This window comes from Anolis sagrei, chromosome 3 (genome assembly GCF_037176765.1).
Source record: "Anolis sagrei isolate rAnoSag1 chromosome 3, rAnoSag1.mat, whole genome shotgun sequence".
In the NCBI taxonomy this organism is placed as follows: domain Eukaryota; kingdom Metazoa; phylum Chordata; class Lepidosauria; order Squamata; family Dactyloidae; genus Anolis; species Anolis sagrei.
The window spans coordinates 185,379,130-185,388,895 of NC_090023.1; positions in this window are offsets into that span (position 1 = coordinate 185,379,130).

Genomic DNA, 9,766 nt, shown 5'->3' on the forward strand with positions numbered 1-9,766 from the left:
GATGGGAGAAACCACGAGGAATCAACACAGTAATTAATGAACTAGCTATTTTCTAGGTTCACCAGCCTTATTCTACACTGACAACTATGTGATAAAAAGTACTCTTAACGTCTCGAAACAACATGTATATTATGGGACTGGACCACTTTGCAGGACTGGTTAATCCACAGTCACTTAGACACTCTGCTGTCATGCGCTGGGCCTATAATAATTGTCTTTTGAACAGGACGTGCTCTTTGTGCCCAGCGGGAAGCCAGGTTGCCTTGGCTGAGAGGCCCTAAGGATTTTCCTATACAAAAGTCTTTAGATGCTTGAAAAGTTTAACAAAATCCTTTATTATTGCTTAGATCTTCAACAATTTAAACAAACACTTCTCAGATCTTCAACAAGTCAAACAAATGCTTCTTAACTTGCCCAAATGGACAGGTAACTGGCTTCTTGAACTGTTTTTTTTTTCTTTAAAAGGAAAACCCTTTTTAACCCCTCCCAGGCAATCTGCTTTCTATGCTTGCTGGTGTGGGCTCTACTCCCAGCTCCAATTGCTTCTGGTTACCCGAGTAGACCTACCAGCCAAGGCTTGTAGATTCTCCAGCTGGAGTTCTTTTGGATCTTTTCCACGAAAGATGTGGAGCTGTTTCCCCCGGATGCTATGAGAAATGAAGCTTGTCTACAGATGGAGCTGAGCCACGTCCTGTAGCTAAGCTTTCCACTGTAAGACTGAACTAAAAATGGTTCCCTTTCCCTCCCAGAGCCTTGGAAAAGGGGGTGGGACCAAAACTTAACAATGATAGAGAGGTCATTGGCCCTATAATTGCAAACCAAGGGAAGCCACCTTACTGCAAAATGCATGAAACCTTGGAATATATGCAAACACTCAATAGAAACAAAATGAAGCTGAAGCTCCTGGTACAGCCATACCAGCACAGACACAGTCACTTAGCTACTTCAAATCAAGTTCGGTAATGATGGGTTTTACTAGCATATGTCTGGGTGGGATTTGTGGGCCAGCAGACCATAGATGATGGGACTTGCAGTGCGTCCACTCACTTCCTGAAACCATTGCAACCCACATCAATGACTGTTCAAGTCCAAACTTGGCACCCAGAGCCCCCATGACCCATTCTACATCTTGGTGTCGCTTGGAGGAGGATGGACCATGGATGATGGGACTTGCATATGGGAGTTGTAGTTCATCTGCACCCTCTGAACCCAGCTGACATTGGATCTAGACTAAACTAATGAACAAGTCCAGAATTGGAAAGATCTGTGTTGTTGCTGTTTGGAGTGGGGTAAGGGACACATACACTCCTACCCAATCACTGCTGTGTTAGACTCCTAATGTATTTGTGTGTGTGTGTGTGTGTTTGTATACACACACACACACACACACATGAATGGTGGGAGTAACAATTGCTTTCAAGCTGGGAAGAGTGACATGAAGGCTTTTAAATGAACCAGGAAGTTTGTTCTGAAGGAAAAGGGAGTGCCACTTATTGTTGTAATTTAATTTACTAACAAGAACTACAGAAATACTGTTGGAGCTGGTTGCTTACAAAAGAAATGGCCAGAACAGTACATTCAGTTTTGCACATCCTGAGCTTCTGCATCCACAAATTCATTTCTGGCTTGAAAACATTTGGCGGGGGGGGGGGGGGGGGGATCCAAAAAGCAAACAGTGATTGTGCTGTACTGAATTCAATGGCAGTGGGTTAAACCGCTGAGCTGCTGAACTTGTTGTCTGAAAAGCAAACAGTTTGATTCCGGGGAGCGGGGTGAGTTCCTGCTGTTAGCCCTAGCTTCTGCCAGTCTAGCAGTTCAAAAACATGTTAATGTGAGTAGATCAATAGGTACTGCTCCTACGGGAAGGTAATGGTGCTCCATGCAGTCATGCTGACCACATGACTTTGAAAGCTTCTACGGACAACGCCGACTCTTCGGCTTAGAAATGGAGATGAGCTCCAAATTAAAATTAAAGAAAGGCAACAAGTACAAAACAGGCAATGGAAAAAGTTACTGAACTGCATAACATAATCAAATTGCTTTCCTTTAATATTGCAGTAGGTAATGGAAATGAATTATCTTTGAAAAACGAATCTTCTAAACTCCTTGAAGACAAATATTTCGATAGCTGACACTTTCATGACTTTTCTACATATCTCGATCAAGCCAAAATGTTTTCCCCTTGCACTCTTTATTAGAAGTGAATCCATAGTTTTAACATAAAATAATTTCAAAACCATCTGGCCAATATTTTGACTTATAAGAGAGTAATGGAAAAAGCAATAGTAGTGAAATCAGCTTAATAAATTTCTTCTGGGGGCCCTTCCACACAGCCCTATATCCCAGAATATCAAGGCAGAAAATTCCATATTATTTGAACTGGAATATATGACAGTGTGGACTCAGATAACACAGTTCAAAGCAGATGTTGTGGAATTTTCTGTCTTGGTATTCTGGGATATAGGGCTGTTTGGAAGGGCCCTTGGTTAGTGTGTTAATAACATTTATTTTGCTATACATATTTTTGAAATTAGAAGTATAGTCTTGTAAGCTGCCTCTAAAGGGCTATGGCAACATTGTGGTTTGGTTTTTAAAGGTGTTCTGCATATGACTATACCTTTGTTCTAAGTAATTAAGTGTCCTGTTAAACCCAGTTTCACATCATCTCTAAACGGCAGCCGTTTCGGAAAATGGACAGCATACCGGGATTATCTGTTCTTGTCTTGCTGGGAAACACTATAAGATAAGAGGCAATAACTTAAGTTGACTAACCATAAGATAATGTGATGCTATGGTCGAGGCCCCTTTCGACACAGCTGAATAAAATCCCACATTATCTGCTTTGAACTGGAATATATGGCAGTGTGGACTCAGGTAACCCAGTTCAAAGCATACATTGTGGGATTTTCTGCCTTGATATTCTGGTATAGAGGGCTCTGTGGAAGGGTCCTGAGATGTTTCTCTCTCTCAGCTTGGAGATGTTAAATTCAGAAGTGTTTTATTTAGGGAGGGGAAGAAAAGATTTCATATGGTTTGAGAAGGTTTTCTTATGATCGGTCATAGTGGTAATTTCTGTCTTTTTCTTTTAAAAAATTAGCTTTAAAAGAAATGTATAAAATCACACTGAAATCACCAGTGGCACCCTAAAAATATACTTGAATATATATATATATATATATATATATATAATTTTTTTAGAAGGAAAACAATTACTTCTCATTACCGTAGTAAGTAAATAACTTCTATTATGTTATTTTGAACTGTTTATCTTGTTACTTGTATACTTTAGTGGTAATTTCTGTCTTTTTCTTTTAAAAAATTAGCTTTAAAAGAAATGTATAAAATCACACTGAAATCACCAGTGGCACCCTAAAAATATACTTGAATATATATATATATATATATATATATATAATTTTTTTAGAAGGAAAACAATTACTTCTCATTACCGTAGTAAGTAAATAACTTCTATTATGTTATTTTGAACTGTTTATCTTGTTACTTGTATACTTTATGTATTTTGTTGTGATGTAATTTTTTGTTGTTTTGAATTTTATTTTGCAGTATTGTATTTTCAAGCTTGGCCTCATGTTAGCCACCCCAAGTCCCCGCTGGGGAGATGGTGGAGGGATATAAATAAATAAATAAATAAATAATAATAATATTATCCCATTTCCCAGAATCATAAAGTCTTCTCTTTGAATTTTCAAGTCCTTCAGCCTTGCAGTTCCATTCCTGCTACTGTTACGTTTGCTATTACACAGCCCAATATTTTTTTCTCTGTGTCTTGCATTTTAGGCCTGTTCCTGGGGTTATTTGGGGTGCCGATTCAGAAAATTGCATTGGATAGACCACATCAGCTTTAGTTTCTTAGATGTGGCTATCATGGTTTTCTATAGGCGAGCAGATGAAAACTGATATGGTATATGTTCTGTATCTCAAAATCTAGACCTGATAGGTGGAGACTAGTGCCATTTGTGGAACCAGCAGATCAAATATACCGAGAAACAGAGCTAACATTTCAAGTACCGAAATGTGTGTTGGCCAGTGCTATTAATCTTAACAATTTCACAATTTAGTAATTCAAAGAAATAACTGAAGGCTTCTCTGCTCTCTCTAATTTTCCAAGGCCCCTTCCACACTGCCCTTTATCCCAGGATCTGATCCCAGATTATCTGATTTAAACGGAATTATATAAGGCACCTTCCACACACCTGTATAAAATCTACACTGAACTGGATTATATGGCAGTGTGGACTCAGATAACAGTTCAAATTGTGGGTTATCTGCCTTGATATTCTGGATTATATGACTGTGTGGGCCCTGGGGATCCTTCCACACAGCTGAATAAAATCTCACATTTTCTCCTTTGAACTGGGATATACTTAGTGTTGATTCAGATAACGCAGTTCAAAGCGGATATTGTGGGCTATTCTGCCTTGATATTCTGGGTTATATGACTGTGCGGAAGGGTCCTATGTTAGCTTCTATATAGAGGAAGAGTAAGGGTGCCATTTTTTTCTCAACTCTGGGCAATCAAATATTATGGACTGGCTTTGTAATGCTCCTTCTTCCCTTGAGTGACCTGACTCACACTGCCACGAGCAATGTTTGGGATGGACACAGAACAGGCAGTGAGGCTGATGAATCAGCAAGCACAAATTACTCCTTGCTGCCATATGAACACAGTTTAGAGGAGTCTCAACATTCCTCTCCTGTTGAACGGAGGAAGCTCATCCTGTTCCTTAGTGCTCTAGCTGATGTTGAACACGAATTTGGGAGGCCCTGCTTAAGCAGAGACTGGCCAGACCCAAAAGGAGGATCCGGATCACCTGGTGAGACAGCAATCACCAAGAAAGATTTCCCCCTAAATTTCCCGAAATAAAGTCTCGCCAAGTTGAAGGAAAGCCACCGAGATTTATTTCATTCCAGCTGGAACAGATGACAACCACAGTCCTCTTCCAAACAAGCCAACATCACTACTGGGCCGAGAAATACAATATTTATAGAGCTATCAAATTCAAATCTCCTGGGTTGCCTTCTCGCTGATTGGTTGAAGCATCAGTTGGCTGGGAGGAGCTCCAATGGGGGCCCTGGCCATGCTTGGGCTGCTCAGTCAATGAGGTGGGAGGGAGGCAGGCAACAGGGAAACAATGAAGAAATGTCTAATTGACTGGATTACAAATGACCGGTGTTTGCCAAGCGACCAAGCGATAGCTTTAGGCTCTCAACCCTGGTCAGGTTTATTATCCTGATCCTTGAATTGACATCTTTGTCTAACCCCGAATGGCCAGTTCCTTTGTTTTATTTTCCTGCGATACTGATTTCATTTATGAAGTTGAGATTGGTTTCGGAAATCAGGATGTGGCACAGCAGGGAGGGGGTGACAAATCCCCGGTTCCTCGCAGAGGGGACTCATATAATCCAGATAATATTGATTTCTCAAATTGCTGACAAAAGAAATAAAAATGTGTTATGCCAATTCTTTGGAGTGCTTTCTCCACTGACATTTTCTCTGGCCATTGAGAAAAGCCTCTGCTTTTGCCTTCTACCCATCTGTGTCTAATTTGACACACCGGGGCCCCAAAACCTGTGGCTTTAGCAGAGCTGAAATCACTCAACACAAGGATAAAATGGGAAGGAGAAAATCTTGGATGCAACCCCATACAGAAAGAATTTGGAAAAAACGTTTTAAAAGCCTTATTTTCACAGGGCTTTCTAATATATATATATATATATATATATATATTCCAAGCACATTATTTTCTCCTATGAATGAATAATTGCTGTCCTGTTCCCAGAGCCCAGAAGAGGATAGTGCAGTTGACACTGAGACAAGCATAGTTTTTCTAAAGCCCCTGATCAGTTAGTTAATACTCAATCCTTTAAGAAGGAACTTCTGATTCATAAATCATGTGCTCAGACCTCAGCCACTGCACTGCCCTCCAACCTTTGTGTGTTCAGAGGGCTGTTTTCAGTTGGGAAATCCAGCTGTTTTCTACCTCTCAGAATGGAATTAATGCTCTGGGCCCATAGTCCCAAACACACAGCCTCCAAAAACATCTGCTTCTCCAGGGTGCCTTTGAGGCTTGAAATTCCACATTGTGGAGCAATTGTTTTCTTTGAACAAAGCCAGAATTGAGTGACCCTATCTGCAAACAATTTTATCTCCTTTTATTACTTGGCACCGACAATGTGGTTCATATAGGAAAGGCTGCACTAAATCTAAAGATAAAAGGGGAATGAATTGGCAACATTTGAAGACTAACATTTTGACAAATTATTTTGTGATTTGTAGGTCAAAGTCTTTTTATTCTGTTTAGAAATAGGAAACCAGTATTAGATTTAATCCCTTCAGTTTTTTTTACCTTTAAAGGGCAATTATTTTTCCCCATTATACCAAGGTCTGGTACCATAATTGTACCCATTGGCAACAATTCTTTTTTTCCTTTTCTGGAAACTTTCCATGGAGTAGAGGCTGAGGTTTGTGGATAGGCACTGAACCTTGGTCTGCTACTGTAAGTGGTACATTTATAGGAGAACAGCGTGAGAAGACAAAACAGTAAGGAATTTAAAATTCATGTGAGAACTTAATACTGCTGCTTTACCAGCCTTGAAATAGGATCTGTACACACTGAGGCATTGTAGCATAAGACACACTAGATCCTATCAAGAGACCATAGTGATTAACAAAATCAATAATGAATGAGTTGCATACGTATTGGTTATTCAAGGCTGACACCAAAAAAGATCTCTAGTGTCCCAATTGAAATGCTGTTCTGTGGATCATAGGAAGAAGAGGGGAACAGTCATAAACAGGCCATTATAGGGAGGAGTAAAATGAAGGTGCAATAGTTAGAATAGTATTTGAATGACAGAATATGTTGGTCCTCATCCAACATTTCATACTTTTCGACATTTACGGAATGGGGGACGTGTGGCTCGAGAGCAGTATGTGTGAAAAAGATCTTGGAGTCCTCGTGGACAACAACTTAAACATGAGCCAACAATGTGATGTGGCGGCAAAAAACAACAACAATGGGATTTTAGCCTGCATCAATCGGAGTATAGTGTCTAGATCCAGGGAAGTAATGCTACACATCTATTCTGCCTTAGTTAGACCACATCTGGAATATTGTGTCCAATTCTGAGCACCACAATTGAAGAGAGATATTGACAAGCTGGAACGTGTCCAGAGGAGGGCAATTAAAATAATGAAGGATCTGGAGAACAAGCCCTATGAGGAGCGGCTTAGAGAGCTAGGCATGTTTAGCCTGAAGAAGAGAAGGCTAAGAGGAGACATGATAGCAATGTATAAATATGTGAGAGGAAGTCACAGGGAGGAGGGAGCAGGAACAATGGCTTCAAACTACAAGAAAGGAGATTCCATCTGAACATTAGGAAGAACTTCCTGGCTGTGAGAGCTGTTCAGCAGGGGAACTCTTTGCCTGAGAGTGTGGTGGAGGCTCCTTCTTTGGAAGCTTTTAAACAGAGGCTGGATGGCCATCTGTTGGGGGTGCTTTGAATGCAATTTTCCTGCTTCTTGGCAGGGGGCTTGGACTGGATGGCCCATGAGGTCTCTTCCAACTCTATGATTCTATAATTTCACAGATGAAAACTGGTGCACGTATGGCCAAGTTATATGTAGAGGAGAGGATCATCAAGATGACAAAAGTTATCAATGAGGAAGCATACATAAGTTAGAGGCTTCAGCAGTTTGCTTTTGTCTGAGTCTATTGGGAAGGACAAGCTTCTACTCCATCTTATCGTCTCCTTTTAGCTGCAGTAATTGAGTGCGAACTTCTTTCACACTTTGAATTCAGCTGCAGCAATTGAAATACACTGAAAATGAAGGGGGAAAGTGAGACAAAGGAAGAGAAACTGAGACATTTTAAGAGCAGCTCCGAAAATGGGAGAATAGAGGATTAATTCTGACTGTCCCTGTGAATTCAGAGCTGTTGAAGGATATTATATTTGTCCTGCACAACTGCAGGTCTTAAGGGAAGTGTGCTGTCACCTTTTTGCCTCAAGTAAGGTCTACTTTGAAGATCTGCAAATGAGCTGTACAATGGTAAGTGTGCATCACAGACTGGACTGGCAGGTGAGTGAAGAGCTGGGGTGAGGTGACAATCAATGCTACCATAGACATGTCTTACGCACAAGTAACTCCTACTAGCAGCCTGCCAAGTTCATGCCCTACCTGAAGGTAGCCTTTCCAAATGATATTTTTCCATTCAGCATAAATATGCAGTTGTTACAGATCTGTTAAATAGAATCCAGACATTTGTTGCAGGGATATTGCATTTTCCTGGCACTCAAGCTAAAATATTTCATCATTGGAAAATATTTTTAAAATCCTTTGCTAGCTTGATCATTATGATTATGATTGTGAATACTATCCAACCAGGGCTATCCATTCCATTAGGCCAAGTGAGGCAGTTGCTCCAGGCAACAAATCTGGATTGTTATAAAAAGACAGAAAAATTGTTTTCATAATATCTTTATTGCCTGGAATCGGAAGAATCGCTTGTGAGATTTGCTGCTCTAAGTGCCAAAATACCTTCAGTTAATATACACCTTACTCGGTTGAACAGGCATGTGGCACAGGGTGATCTTTGCTACTTATGGTCGTTTATTCTCACAACAACTTTTATCTCATAGGGTTGTTGTGGCATGATTGTTTTGGGTTATAATTGGATGTTGCTCTACATTTTCCCAACCCAATGGATTGTTTGTTAAAGCATGTTGAGGAGGAAGTCTCACACTGAGTATGGCTGATTACAGTAATGAGATAGAGTTGTTGTGGCAGGTTTGTTTCTGAAGGAAAATGAATGAGTAGTTTAAGGTCATCCATTTAGTGTAACTTAATCTGGGGCACGTCTTTGTTAAGGCAGCCTTGTCCCAGGTTAAGCCAGACCAGCACCATGCAGTGTGTCGCTGCCACTAGACTAATCTAATTGCACACCGACATAAGTGGACAGTGCTTCCCAACCTTTTTTTGACCAGGGACCACTTTCCAACATTAGTACCAAAGGATTACAAATCAGTTTTTGGTCAACTTAAGTTTCGGATTGTTATTTGGGGTGCTAATTCAGAAAATTGCATTGGATAGCCCACATTGGATAGCTCTAGTTTCTGATACAGAATATATGCCATCCAGTAATCACCATTGTTCACCCACAGAAAGCCATATTTAATAATCTAGAGCAGATGTGGTCTATACAATGCAATTTTCTGAATCAGCACCCTAAATTACTCCAAGAACAGGCCTAAAAACAAAGACACCAAGGTGCCCCCGCTTCCAGGCACCACATGAAAAGGCTCCACTCAGGGGGAGAGAAGAGGAGGAGAAGCAACAGCCAGGAGGCTGAGAACTGGGAAGCCCTGGCCTGTGAGCGTTCCAGCTGGAGGTCAGCTGTGACCAGCAGTGCTGTAGAATTTGAAGAGGCACGAATGGCTGACGAAAGAGAGAAACATGCCAAGAGGAAGGCGCGTCAAGCCAACTCCGACTGGGACCACCTTCCACTTGGAAACCAATGGGAGAAGATGTAGATCAATAATTGGGCTCCACAGTCACCTACGGACCCACCAACAGAACACCGACCTTGGAGGACCATCATCCTCGGACTACGAGGGATTGCCTAAGTAAGTAAGTAAGTAAGTAAGTCCTAACAGGGACCTCTATAACTGAGTCAAGGTGAATTAAAAAGAGCATAACAATGGAAAAAATTAACTCTTGAGAACTGTTTTCTTTGAAAGGAACTGA